The following is a 15,140-nucleotide window of genomic DNA, read 5'->3' on the forward strand; positions in this document are numbered from 1 at the left end:
GCAGAGATGTTCAGACTGTTTATGTGTGTATATACACATACACATATGTGTGTGTACATATATAAATATAAAATTAAATTTTATATAAACTCGAAGTCCTTGTTAAAAATCATCAGACATTCACTCATTTATTCAGTAATAGCACTGAGCACCAACTATGTGCCAGGCACGACTCCAGGTCCTGGGAACACAGTGAACTAAACAAAGCTGGTACTCTATTGGAGTTCACATTGAGGTGGGAGAAAATAGGCAACGGTGGAGTGAAAGGTACCATAATTAGCATACCAGTTGATGATAAGAAGAAAAATAAAGAAGAAAGGGAGCTCAGGAGTGTCTAAGGATGGGGCAGGGGAAGTTTACTCTTTTAAAGGGCATGGTAATGGGCAGCCCCGGTGGCGCAGCGGTTTAGCGCCGCCTGCAGCCCGGGGTGTAATCCTGGAGACCCGGGATTGAGTCCCACGTCGGGCTCCCTGCATGGAGCCTGCCTCTCCCTCTGCCTGTGTCTCTGCCTCTCTCTCTCTCTCTCTCTTTCTCTCTCTCTGGGTCTCTATGAATAGATAAATAAATAAAATATTAAAAAAAAATGAAGGGCATGGTAAGTAGAGCTTTACTGACAAGGTGACATTTCAGCAAACACCTAAAAAATATGAAAGAGAAGGCAGGGGGCTCTCTGAGGGAACATACATCATAGGAAAGGGAATAACAAGTGTCAAGGCCCTGTGGCAGAACTGTGAGTGGCTTCTTTCAGACACAGGAAGGAGTAGTTTCTCTGAACTACACAACTTGGTGGGATGGCTGGCAGTGGTGTGAAGGAGAGCCACTTATGCAGAAAGCAGTGTGATTAGTGCCTTCTGGAATTGTGCAATGAGTCAGCCCTTACCAGGACACCAGTGTGGCTAGAGTAGAAAGAAGGAGGGGAAAGTGGTAGGAGATGAGGTCTGAGAGGTGGCAAGGAGCCAGATAAAGCAGAGGGCTTTATAGGCCTAGTAAGGACTTGTGTTTACTCAGTGGTGTGCCAACAAATGTTTAATATCTAGAGGGGACTTGGCTTTTGACTACAGCGTTTGCCAACTGCCGTGATGGAAACACTCTGACCAGGATTGAGTTCAAGTATGATGGAACTTCTGAACAGAGAGTTGGAGAGAGATATACAGTAGTACATCCTCCTGTAGTATTTCCAACATGCATATTTAAGAGATGTAAGTCATCACAAGGGCATCAGTCAGAGCAAAATGTAATAAAATAATGAGAAAGTGAAGAGTTTTAAGTAGTTGTTACCTTTGTTTTATAAATAAGTTCTTTAATTCTTGGTTCATATCATTTAAGTTTTAACAGTGACTATGTTTAATCAGCTTGCAACATTTCTAAAAATGTCATTGTCACCTTTCTTAAACTGATGTGAGTTGGCTCTAGCACACCACTGGTGTTCCTCAGAGTGAGAGTTTATGAGCAGTAGGCATAAGTCACCAGATGAGGGTTTTAAAGGATCTCTCTGCTGACCTGAAAACAAGCCAATCCATGGTCAAAGGCAGTAGCAGGGAGATGAGTCGGGAGTGTTGCAAGAACCCTTAGGGTTCAGCATGAATGGTTTGAAAAGGCCCTACACCTGTCCACATTTTCCCTCTCTTAGGAGCACTGGCATACAAACCTGGTTAGTCACTTGCCTGTAATTCCTCTGGGCTAAGATGCAAGGTCTCTTTACAGTTAATGTTTCTGAAATCAGGATGAAATTGGAATGCATCTCAAAATTGTGTACATTGAATATAGACTGCTGCTTTTTTTTTCCTAAAAAGCTAGTATGAAATCAATGTTGGCTTAGCAATGGATAGTATTTTACAACTGAGAAAACGTTCCATTTTGCTTCATGAGCCATAGAATTGATCATAGTAATGTATCGTTTGTGCCCCACAATTGAATCAAACTGATAAAGGTTTTGAAATATAAATATACACTCCATAAATAAAGGCTAAGGAAAGTAAGGATGTTTTAATAGGGGAAGCAAGCGCTGGAGTGTGGGGAAAGTGCAAGAGGAATCAATGAATCAAGCATTCAGGGAGGCCAGCGAGTCTTCCTCTGATTAAATAAGACAGACAACCATCTAGCAGTGTGATTTAAGGAGTACTGCATCCCTTCCCAACCAGACTGCAAAGATATATTATATTCCCACTAGCTCAGTTCTTTGGGGTTAAAGCATTGTCTCCAGGTGATTGCTGTTAAAATGTCTAAAAATGACCCAGGAGGCATGGCACATTCACACAGGGACCCATTAAAAAGATTAAGGGGAGGGTAACACTGGGAAGAAATGAGACAGGAGAATGTTAATGGCGAGCCAGTGTTGTTTAAAGATCTAATGCAGTTTTTCAGCGCCAAGCAATGCCTGAACCCCTTTGAACAGCTCCCTTTGACTTGGGCAAGCCTACACCGCCACGTGCTTTAGGATCCCATCCTGCCAATGCACCAATTCTCCCCTGTGGCGACTGTTGCTCATCTTTCCCAGGCTCCCAGGCGAGGCCCCGAGGCTGTTTGGCATTCGTTTGGCACAAAAGCACAGATTAAATCCGCTGTTATTCTTTTCTCTCCAGCCAGGAATAATTAAATTTGTATATTATTCTATCACACATTGCAGTTTTTGTAATATCACATACAAATCTCAGTTTATTAAATAACTCAAGAAATGGAAGTCATTCGAGAAAAATATTTTTCAATCAGTAGCTATCCCTGAGAAAGAGAAGTATCATTTTTATAACTGGTAAGAATAATTTAACAGGGGCATAATGGACATTGGATGATTACTGTCTCTGAGATTAGGATACACAGCAGTGCTTAGTGATACATTATCTGTTAAGTGCTATCAATTTAGGTAAGAGTTAGAAGCCAACATGATTGTGAACCCAAATAAAACATGGGCACAGATACATTTACAAGTATCCAGTTATTTATTGGTCATCCAGATGATATTTTTAGAACGCTATCAGAAAATTTTCCCTTGAAATCTCTTTAAACAGACCCGCAGACCACCCCCCTCTCCAAATGCCAGTGGACTTGGGTTGAAACAGCATGGATCACATAATATTCTTCACACTACGAGCAATGCTGGGGTCCTTCAGTCCACTGTGTCCCTTCCACCTAGGCACCCATTCCCCCTCTTCAGAGAAACTGCTCTGATATGATCCATATGTGTATCTTTCAGGGTTCAGCCTAAGATTCCTTTTGGGGAAAAAATAGTCCTGCTGCTATCACTAAATCACTTGAAAACCACTGACCTAGTATATGGGGCATCCCACAAGAATGGTCCAGCTGGAATAGAGCTTAAAGGAGTAAGAAGTAAGAAGAGTACCCCATTCCAACCTTACCTACATCACCATTTTAAAGGTCCTGCTTGCAGGATTATTATATGAATATCAGGGAAACACAGTTTTCCATTTCTAGGAAGTATAAAAATGAAACCCACAAATTTAAATAATAAGTAGAATACGACTTATATTTTTTGAGATGATGGTGTGCCATGATTTGTGTTGGGCAGGCATTTTGCAGGCTTTTTCTCATTCAGGCATCTATGAGGTCTCATTTAGCTTTGTTTTACAGATCAGGAAAATGAGAGATTCAAACCCAGATTCCTCCACCTGGATCTGAAGTCATGTTCAAACTGACCATAGTGTGTTTCAAACTCTTGGAACCTTTGAGATTTACTCAGTATTTTATTTTTTTATTTTTTTTTCACTCAGTATTTTAAAGAAGTGTCTACTATAAAATAGCTCTTTCCCCAGGAGTGTGTTAGGTTTGGCTTTGCCCAGAGTTTACTAGTTAACTGGGCTGGCTGACCAGTCTGACAACTCTAGCCTGTTGGCCAACTGTCCTGTTTGATCTGGGACTCTTTACAAGGTGGTTTGGGCAAGGGAGAGGTGGGAGATGAGAAACCATGAAACCATGTTGCAGGATGAAACCTGAAATGCTATTTGGTGGAAAAGTGTTCCCAGGCTAAACTTGGGTTTGCTCATTGACTACTCCACACACGTTGTAAATCAGCCAGAAGAGAGTTATTTCCATATTTTAAATTGCTGCAAAAATCTCTCCAACTTCTTCATTTTGCAGATAAAGGTTCAACATCATGTGAACAGCATATGCTGAATTTTAATGTTCACTTTAGAAATCATACTTACTCACTTGGTGGGTTTTTGACGCTCTTCTAACATACAACCATAACCTAAATTTGTTTCCAGAATCTGTTTATTTCTATAACGTGTATTATTAAAATGCTAAGTTTCCCTTAGCTATTTAGAAAACTAAAGAAAGAATCCCTGTTGCCTTTGAATAATATCTTGATTCTTGCTAATATCTTACTGATATATTTCAAAAAGGATTTAAAAATGCATCTCATAATATTTTAACCATTTTGATATATGAGTTATATTATGAATCTCATGAATCTTTTCTAAAATATTGAAACTAGTAAAACCATGGGACAGAAAATCAAAATTAGTAAGTATTTAAATATCAATATTTGAAAACATCACAGAACTATGCCTTGAAAATATCTAAAATATTAAAAGTCTGGGCTATAAGATTTATGGCAATTTTAAATATCATTTTGAGGGCAGCCCTGGTGGCTCAGTGATTTAGCACCGCCTTCAGCCCAGGGCCTGATCCTGGGGTCCTGGGATCGAGTCCCACATCAGGCTTCCTGCATGGAGCCTGCTTCTCCCTCTGCCTGTGTCTCTGTCTCTGTCTCTCTCTCTCTCTCTCTCTCTGTGTCTCTCATGAATAAATAAATAAAATCTTTTAAAAAATAAAAATCATTTTGCATTTTTAATTAGAGTAAAAAAATTTAAATCTGAACACTTTGTTAGTTAACTATAAACACTTCCAAAAAATGTTTTACTACTAGTCATGTTAATATATGTCTTAAGCTCCTATTTTGTAACAGGTATATCAAACATAGTAGTATTTAGGACATATAAACTTAATTAATATACCTTGTATTTTAATAGTTGTGTCTTGTTGCATAAAGCATATTATACGTAGTTCTCTTTCCGGTCTTAGTTACAAGATGTAGTGATGTAAATATCAATGTGAGCTAAGATCTTGTATATCCCTTTTTCTGAAACTGAGAAATATGAGCACCAAAAATATCCCACAAAGCTTAAAGTTCTCAAACAATTTCTTGCATAAGTGTTTATATTAGAGAAAAAATGAAGGGGGAGAGGTAGGAAGTATTTGTTATAACTCATGTTGTGATTTATTGGATGCTAATCTTAAGAATACAAGATTACATTTCAAAGGTCAGCTTTACAGTCATGAAAAACAAAGATTGTGTGTGTTTGATACTAATGAGCCCTGTTTATTCAGTGGGTGAAGTCAAACAAATATTAGATTAAATCTAGATCACAAAATGTTCTTATTAGGCATAGAAGCTTCTCTGGGTACAGATGTGCTAATATTAAGTAGAATGCTGCTCCAACTATTTTCCCTGAATTACTGAGGTAAATAAGTCACACTGGTCAAATGAGGAGGGGAAATCATTTACAAAATTAAGATTAATTTTAATTTGTAAAAACCTAAGTAACAGGGTCTGACAGCTTTCAAAATGTGACTTCATTAGGTTTAAAATGTAAGTTTATTACGGAAGGAGACTGCAATTTCCAAGACCTTGGGTTTATTTGGTTATTTTTCGTATGTAGTACATCGCCCTTCATCTATATCCGGTTTACTTACACACATTTCAAGCTGCTCTTGCTTACTCTTTCCTACTTTTTTCCTTCAGTTTTGTCAGTTGTGTACATCTTGTCATTTCGCTCATTCATTTATTTAGCAAGTGGTTCTGAAAAGCCCCTTCCAGGCCAGGCGCTGTGCTTGGCACCCATGATACAAAGATAGGCCATGATCCCTGCCTTCAAGGAGCCCACTATGTAAAACCAGAGAAAGAAGTGATGAATCCATGGGGATAGATTAGAGAGGCCATCACGGACTTGAAGAAGAGAGGCAAGGCAAAAGAGGGGGAACTGTACACCCCCGAAGAGAAGGAGGATATAAACAGTACAGTATGCGGAGGTGGACGGGGAAGGGATGGGCAGAGGGAAGACTGGTTGGCAGGAAGTACATCAGTAATGGCCCCTTTGCTCACATCCAGAAGTTTGAAGTTCACTGCATAAGGATCAGGAGTCTCTGAAAGATCTCCAACAGTGACTCAAAAACTCACTGTGTGGAGGACAAAGGAGGAGGCAGAGACCAAGGGCAAAAGCACAGGTTAGACTGTTCTAACTGAAGCCATTAGCTGAAGGAGCACTGGCCAGGACAGAGTGAAGGGGACCCCATAGCAGTGCCAGAGAGGCATGACGATCAGGATTTGGTGACCAGTTGAACATGGGATGTAATCAAGACTGAAACAGCTAGCCGAACTCCCAAGTTGCAGATCCCGACTAGGTAGGTGGCGGTGTCATCCATGAAGATGAGTCATAGAAGGAAGAAAGTAGTCTTAAGGGAAAGAAATGCAATTTGATATAGAAGCTTGAGATCTATGGAAAAGCCGCCTCTTTATGGAAGGCATTCAGAGACTGGTGAAAGCAGGGCCGGTGAGGAGTACCAAAAACTCTGAGCGTGGGCTATTTCTTCATCAGTCAATGAGTTTCCCTCCACAGACCAAACCTGATGTTGAAAATAATGAAGTAGAATGCACAGGTATGTTTTTTGAGTAGACGATTTTAAAAATGCATTTGTTTTTTTTCAACAAATTTTTTAATCGTCCCAATTCTATTTAGGAAAGGCAGTGAGTTTTATATTGTGACTAATAAGGTTTGGCGGGTGCACACAAGCACTGGGTGCATAGCCTTGCTCTGTGCACAGTTCTCTGCTTGCTTCATTAAACTCCTTCGCACTGGGGGCAGGGCAGGGAAGACAAGAAATTGGCCTTTGAAATCTGAGAGCACCTGAGAGACATAATTTAAGGCAGCAATCGGAATCAAGCTAGCTGCTACATCAGAATGGGTCTCTCCTGGATGGTTTTTCCCAGGATTTGCCGGGCTATGAAGATGATCTTGAAGATAAGGTTATGCGGCCTTCTAGTAGCTTTCAGAACAGGAATTGTTCAAAATGAATAACTATTTAAAAAAATCTCTTTCCTTAAGAGTAGTAGTATTTGGTGATAAATTGAATGCTTCTCACTGAATTGAACATATCATGATCTAGATAGAAGCCTCAGCCTGGAAAAAATAAATAAATAAAACATTGCACCTTTCATAGTATCACAGGATGAGCTATTTCTGATCCGTAAAGTGTCTAGTTTCTGGAGAAGGAATTTCTGTTAAGGCAGGTTTCTCTTTCGGAGATACAAATGATATGTTTTCTATAAGACATCTCACAAAGTATGCCGGGTTTGCTCATAAATTGCTAATATTGGTTTATATAGAATAGAAATCTACATAACCATCTCTTATGAGGGAAGAACAATACGCACATCCAGGAAGAGCATGGGCATTTTTGTCTTGGTAAAAGTTAGAAAAAAAGAGGTACCTAAGTGGCACTTAGCTCAACTTTCATGTTTGAGACAAGTTAGAAAAATATGAGAAATACTATTAGTAGAGATTCTCTCACAATTCATGCATGGTTTGCTAGGGTTGTTTTGTAACTTGTTTTGTTCGTCTGTTCATTTGCTTGTTTTTCCGTCTGTTAGACAATCTCCGAATTATTTCACAGAAAGGAAAAGGAAGAATTTTTGTGGGGTTCCCACTCCCCTCTGCTTTTGGGAATATGAATTTCCATGACGTCCTGGTTGGGAATGAATAGAATAAAGAATTTCAAGGGACTCAGAGGTTTATGACTGCAACCGAAGGGTTCAAATCAATGCATTTGTTGTTGCACCAAACAAACAGCCAGAGATGTCTGAGAGTGTGGTTCCTCTGAAAAGCCCAATGGTATTCATTTTGATTTTCATGTTCAAGTTCCCCTCTTTTGCCTTGCCTCTCTTCTTCAAGTCCGTGATGGCCTCTCTAATCTATCCCCATGGATTCATCACTTCTTTCTCTGGTTTTACATAGTGGGCTCCTTGAAGGCAGGGATCATGGCCTATCTTTGTATCATGGGTGCCAAGCACAGCGCCTGGCCTGGAAGGGGCTTTTCAGAACCACTTGCTAAATAAATGAATGAGCGAAATGACAAGATGTACACAAATGACATTCATTCATTCTCTCTCTCTGTCTCTCATAAATAAATAAATAAATAAATAAATAAATAAATAAATAAATAATATTTAAAAAATAAAAGCTCTTGAAATGCAGAGATTTTTATTTTTTCTAGCATTTCCTGAATATTATTGCAGAAATTTTATTTACACAAGATTACTGAGAAATGAGAAAAAATATGTAGAGATGAAAGCAGGAGGAGGAGTAAAGTCCAAAAAATATAAAATATTCATTGGCATGCTGTTTAAGCTACATCTTTGTGTGGTAGAACCAGATCAAGCAGAAGAGCATAATAAATACAAAGTGCAGAGGAGTGGCCTCCCCCTGGGGGAGGAGTCAGATGGAAGGAAAGGAGGTGGGGTACAAGGCAGTGGAGTGTTTTCTATCTGAACCTTGAAAGTGGGTATAATTTGTCATTTTTTATACCTTTGTTATAAATAATGTATGTAATACATGATAGTACGTATTACATGCCAATTGTCAATAACATTCTATAGAAATATATCTCCATGTAAAGAAAAATAGAAATTTTTCTATTTAGAAATTTAGAATAGAAATTTGTTCTATTTTAGAACAATAGAAATTGTTTTATGTGTATAAAATATTTCCAATAATAAAAAAATATGGGGAGAGATGTGATAAGAACCAAAGTAAGGCCAGAGTTACACAATTGAGCATTATCAATGTTCAGAGGCAGATTTCAAATTTATACTTAACCATTACAAAACATTTTAAAAATAATAATGGCTTTTAGTGATCTACTTCCAAGAAGAAGGTAAACTTTCTATTTGTTTTCAAAATGCTTATGTTCTCTAAAAACTAATTTCTGGTTTATGTTTTATTGCATGCATCCTAAACATTTAATAATATATTTTCAGTTAATAGCAAGGAAGGGAAGATTATGTAAAATATCATTACCTGTTTTTAATTTCTTTTCTAAATTTTTTGAACAAGTACATGTGTTTCTTGTGCATATATGGTTAACTTAAGAAGTTGGCTAAGCTAATTTCTGTCCTGAGATACAAATAAAACTTCACAATATCCAATCCCCATTTTTTTAAAGTTTGTTTTTCTGAAAATTGCCTTCAGTCCACCATTAGCTAAATAATAAATATCTATTTGCTGTACTTTGTAGAAATCCTACTGGTTTTAAAGATCAAAAGTCAAAATCAGTAAGACATAATTCATTTTTTATCTTGAAAAAAATCATAGAATGTGTTATATTTTTAGAAAAACTATGTTTATACTGGCCATTTCTCAATATAGTAAATTTTCTTTTTTTTTATTCTATATCTCAGCAAAAAGTCTGACAATGAACTCAATATCTGATATCTAGAAAATCTAAGATGTATGGTTGCATATAATGCCCTATATTCATTCTTAAGAAAGGTTTGAACCTATGGTGTGACAAAGAGGCCTTTACATCGATGTACATGGGAAAAACCCAGAAGCTTAGGATCTTGTGCATCTGGACTAGTCCCTGGTTATTCCTGGATACAAACTGGCAGATAAAGTTCTGCTAAGTTACTGTTGCTTCACCATAAAAGCAGGAAGAGTGGCTGTGTACTGTCATTCAAATGGGTACATGTAAATAAGGTCACTTTACCTTCACAGGTTCATAAAATTCATTCTTTTAAATTCATCCTTAGGGTGAGATGGGAAATAGTCATTCCTATCTCTTGAATGTTCCTATCTGCTATCTGGGGCATCTCCTTTCTCATATGAAAGTGTCTAGAAATGAGGAATTAGAAGATGCTTAACAAGCAAGCTTAAATAAAGGAAGTTAGGTTGCTTTGTAGACAATTTCATAAAGTCCATACTAGCTATTATTTCTGCTCTCCTATAGAAAATGGAATTCTCCGTTTTAAGTAGCACTGTGTTTCTTTTTATGCATCTCTCCTTTCTCAACATTTACCATCACCACTTAATTATACATAAAGTAAATTTTCTTTAGAATTTGTTTCATGTCTTAAGGTCAGTGTGTTTATTTGAGGGGAATCACCTTACACATTTGTTGAAAATTTAGCAAGGATTCATTTCATCAAGGACATGATTACTCATTGTCTCTTGAGTATGTCACTCATTGACTTAGGTTATAGATCTTTAAAGTGGGAATGTTTCATAATTACTCCACAAAGGGCAAAATAAATAATAATCGTTTGCAAACTGATTTGTCTATTGTTGTGTACTTACTTGGAGCACAATAGATCATTGTCTCTGCCAAAATCTCAGTGGTTTGGAACAACAAAGTTTCTCTTCTTCTTAGGTTACAGGCCTATTGTGAGTCTGGTAGAGACTCTGCACCACATCACATGTCCTCACTCTGTGCCCGAGGGGACATATCAGTTGCTATCTGAAATTTTACCAGTCACTCTCAAGAGGGAAGACCAAGTTCTGGCTGGTCTTGCATGGGAAATTAATTGCACTATCCTAGCAGTTACAATGTTGTAACTGACTAGCGGGAGCAAAGTACTTATCCCCACCTGACCACAGGGGGACAAAGAATTGCAGTCCTACCACGAAGCAGAAATGAAGAGAACTGGAATGATCAGGCAAGCACTAATGACTCCCAGTCATCTGTATAAAGTTGCCGTCCTCACTCACGTTGGCGTATCTCCTATCTGGAAGGAGTGAAAGCCTCAAGCTATGTGAAACAATGTCATTGACTCCCAGGATCATGTTTTATAGATTCCCATTTTCTTTCGTAGTCTTTTCCACACCAGTATTTTGTTTAAGTTTATTTATTTATTTATTTATTCATGAGAGACACAGAGAGGGAGAGAGAGAGAGAGAGAGAGAGAGAGGCAGAGACACAGGCAGAGGAAGAAGCAGGCTCCATGCAGGGAGCCTGACTTGGGACTCGATCCCGGGTCTCCAGGATCAGGCCCCGGGCTGAAGGCAGCACTAAACCACTGAGCCACCTGGGCTGCCCCCCCACACACCAGTATTACTGAACAGCATAAACTAATTATCTTTGTTAATATTGCTGAGCATTTCTCTGAAGCTCCTCTTAACTTCTTTGGACTTCAGTTTGCTTCAGCAGGAGACTAAAGATTAAAGTCTCTCTTCTAAATGTTAAAGTTTTATGATTGCACTGTGGAGTTATTAAATCGTGACATTTATAGTACTCAGTGATGTCACTATTTGTAATGTGATTTTAGCATATTTTTAAAACAATGTATAGTTACTTAGCATTTAGAGTGTACAACATTAAACAGAAATAGTAAGGAATCTCGCCATTATCTTCAACCTCACAGTGAGTGGAAACTATAATGAATGAGCTATAAGCTGTGCTAGACAGCTGCTGCTTGCTTTTAGATCTGTTCCCCTTTTTCCCTCTGCTTGCCTCTGTATAGTAGGGAACTACATTTGCCAGGATCCCTTGGCCTGTAGCCTCTGAATCAGTTAACCAATCAAAGGTACCCTTGGGTCCTTAGAAGGAAGGAAGCCAGGGTATTCCTTCCTCTTTACTCTGCTTCCTTCCTGGTGTCTGTAGCAGTACCAGTAACCACACTTCCCTCATGGCTGGAGCCTGCTATGGTCGAGCTTCCTAACCAAAGACTAGCTTCTGTTCTTGGATGGGATGTTATCTCCTCCTCCAGTTATTCCTTAAACCATAGCATAGTTAGTGGCCTCCTTCTCTAATTTCTGGATCATTGTTCTTTGTCCAGTTTGGCTTCTCAGCTGTTCTATCAACTGCATAACTAATTCTCTGTAGTAAATACTTTCTGTTTGAAAACCACTGTGCATCTAGAGTGGTTTCTCTTTTCCTGCCTAGATTCTGACTCATAAAACATCCGAAAACAAAACTGAAAGGTTCTGATCATTTCCTTTTAGGACTATGCTGATTCAAAAAATAGACACTTTTCTTGTTGAAATGAATGAGGTTAGTAAGAAAGACGAAAAGTATGGTGGGCCAGAGAAGGAAAAATTGAAATATTGGTCCCACTTCTTTCTCTCAGTAGTTGTATGGTTCCAAGCTAAGTACTTCACTTACTATACTTCCTTTTCATCATTTCTAAAATAAGATTTTGTACAACTACATGCAACAACTTGAATGAATCTCAGACATGTTATGTTCAGTGAGGGAAGCCAGACACAAAAAGGTACATACTCTAAAGTTTCACTTTTATGAAGATCATGTAGATAAAACTCATCTATGAAAATATAATCCCAGCTCCATGCATGATTAGCTCTGGGAACTTGGGTAAGTAACTTAAGCCCATATTTCTGAGTTTCAACATTGTATTCATAGAGTTAATGCTAGTAGGTAACCCAGTGGGTCATTGTGAGGATTAGATGAAATAATGCATATGTAGTTTTTAGCATGTGTCAGGCACATAGTAAATGCTCAATAAGTAAATGATGATGATGATGAATATTTCTGAAAGTGTCTATACTACATATGTATTGGCAAATAGATATTTTGAATCTATCACTTTTGTACATAAATATGACCATATTATGCACAGGGGTTTTTTTTTTATTTAATGGATCTTATGCTGTATTCCATGTTATCATCTAAAGGTCTATTTAGCGATGGAATTCTATTCATCATGTAAGTGGACCATAGTGCATAGAACTGCTTCCATATTGATTAATATTTAGGATCTGTTGGTGCTTGTATTGTTAACAATAATAACGAAATGAACATCCTTATATAGCATATTTGAAGGAAATGAAGCTTGTTTTATGAAACAAAAGAGAACTTCTAGCCATCTTACTGTCAGACTTAACTTTTTTACTTCAAGTCTAACCCTTTCTCCACTAGGCCTTCTAGCTTTTTTATTTTATCTTAGATTCCTAAGTCAATCAGGCAGGTGATGGAATACAAAGGAACAGTGTTATCTTTTATACCCTGGGTTTTGTACAGGGAAGCAATGGGAAATAAATCATAATTCTGAAAGGAAAGTATAAGAGCAAGTAAGTATAAATGCCATGCCACCATCTTAGAACAGGAAATACATTTAGAGTGCTTAGCAAATGTAAAGCCTAGCCTAAATAAAGATTCTGAACGGAGAAGAGATCCTCAAGGCTGTCAGAAGAAGAGAATGGGACTAAGGTTTCTAAAATTTAGTTTTAAAATTGGAGTGGGAAAGCTCTTTAAGTTCAATTTACTTATTATAATTATGAAGGCAAGTAACATCAAGCCAGCTCATCCTAAAGAATCTTAAGAATACAAGGCCCTGTAGCATTTTTGTTTGTTTGTTTCTTCAGAGGAAAAGACCATAAAGTCACTCTGCTTTATTAAGAAACCTAGTGGGAGCAGAGAAAAGTTTTAATAAGCTTATAGCTACTCTGACAGTTGAGTAGTAAATATTGAGCATTACTTCATAGGAATGAGTAAGTATAACACCTTCACAGGCTGTTTCTATAACATATGGACTGTTAAGTGTTTGAGAAATAATTTGTTTGTTTTTGCAGCTCATAGTTTAACGTAATGAAGCACTATTGAGTTGAATAACTAGACAAGAAACTCCTTAGTTATGGGGAATTATATTCTGAATTAATGAATTGCAAATTGTAAGCCAATCCAACTCCCATAAATATTATGAGGAAAGAAGTAGCAGACCTACCTACACAAATTTTCAAGGCAAAATTATTCTGTGACGAGAAAAAGATTTAGAGCATAATTAAGGTTCCTAAAATATAAGTACTTAAGAAGAAACTTACCATATGTTTAAAATTATTTGAGACTGCATTTATGATCTGTGATAAGTATATATTTTCTGGAATGCAGAAAACCTCTTTAAAGGGTTGCTGTTTTATTTTTATGGTATTATTGTGCTGGTTCACCTCTAGCAATTCATAATGGGCTTTAAAAATTCAAATAATAAAGTAAAGATTTTTATTCTATGCCTGTGATAATTATTTCACTTTACATAGAAAGCACTAAATCATTGTTGAAAATACAAATAACTTAAAGTGACAGGTTTAATAAGCCATATTCTGAAAACATTTTGTTAACACAGCTCTATGATACAAATATAGAGTGTTATTCAAGTTTGACTATTAATTAATTTGGGAAATGATGGTCTTGGGAACAGTCTTCAATCTCTGTATACATGAGATTATTAAGAAAAATCTGTAATTTTAATGGATCATTTGTTTTAATTGGCTTAAGAGTCTAAAAACCAGGCACTACCCAATAAATAGGAGAGAACACTGAGTCTAGAGTCAGAAGCCTTGAAATCCAATCTGACTGCATCTCAAAATAAATACATAACCCTGAGCAAGTAGTGTACATCTATGATTCTGTCTCTTTATCTCTCAAAGATGTAAAATAAGATAGTGCTGGCCTTCTTCCAAAGGTTAGGCTAAGAATGAGAGTAGCTAATGCAAGTGAAAATGTTCTAAGTAAATGTTCCTTGGATTAACAAAAGCTTTGTGCCAAGAAAAGAAAAACAAAGGGTTTCATTGTCTAACAATCTAGGAAAACTTTGTTGTGAGTGTGAGACAGAGAGAGAGGGCAGAGAGAACGATTTCTTAGAGACTTTCACAGAGGGAAGAGATTCTCCCCATAGTAAATTCAATTGACCTTGGGACTCTCCCTTCCCCAATTTTTAAATGAAACATTTGGAGAACACTCATGATGAAAGGTGACTTCAGATGCCAGGAGGCTGTGGTGGTTTTACAGTTGGGGTGTTAGATGTGCACTGCAGGAGACTCAATGAGGCAAAGCCGCTGTGAAATTGATGGGACTCAGAACCACTGGAGGGTGATTCCAGGGGAATGTTTCCCATTGGCTTCCTGTAAATATGCTTGGTACATATCAGCCTTCATAGTTCCCTGACACTCTTCCTCACACAGTGACCTCAGCAGAGTTAAAACCCAAGTGCCAAAGGAATGACATGTTTTCATAAAAGTTTGCACATAGAGACGTTTTAATAATATGCAAGTCTTGAAAATCCTTGTCATTGGGACTGTCATCATCCTTGAGTGTTCTAGTCTGATCAAGACATCAGT

The 15,140-nt window shown here is 37.6% G+C and overlaps 1 protein-coding gene across 2 annotated transcripts in view; it reads left to right on the forward strand.

The window, feature by feature from the left end:
- Window positions 1-15,140, forward strand: part of GPC6 (glypican 6) — a 1,082,045-nt gene that overhangs the window by 819,212 nt on the left and 247,693 nt on the right. The gene's annotated exons all lie outside the window — the stretch shown is intronic.

The sequence above is a fragment of the Canis lupus genome, chromosome 22, assembly GCF_011100685.1.
Source record: "Canis lupus familiaris isolate Mischka breed German Shepherd chromosome 22, alternate assembly UU_Cfam_GSD_1.0, whole genome shotgun sequence".
Taxonomy (NCBI): domain Eukaryota; kingdom Metazoa; phylum Chordata; class Mammalia; order Carnivora; family Canidae; genus Canis; species Canis lupus.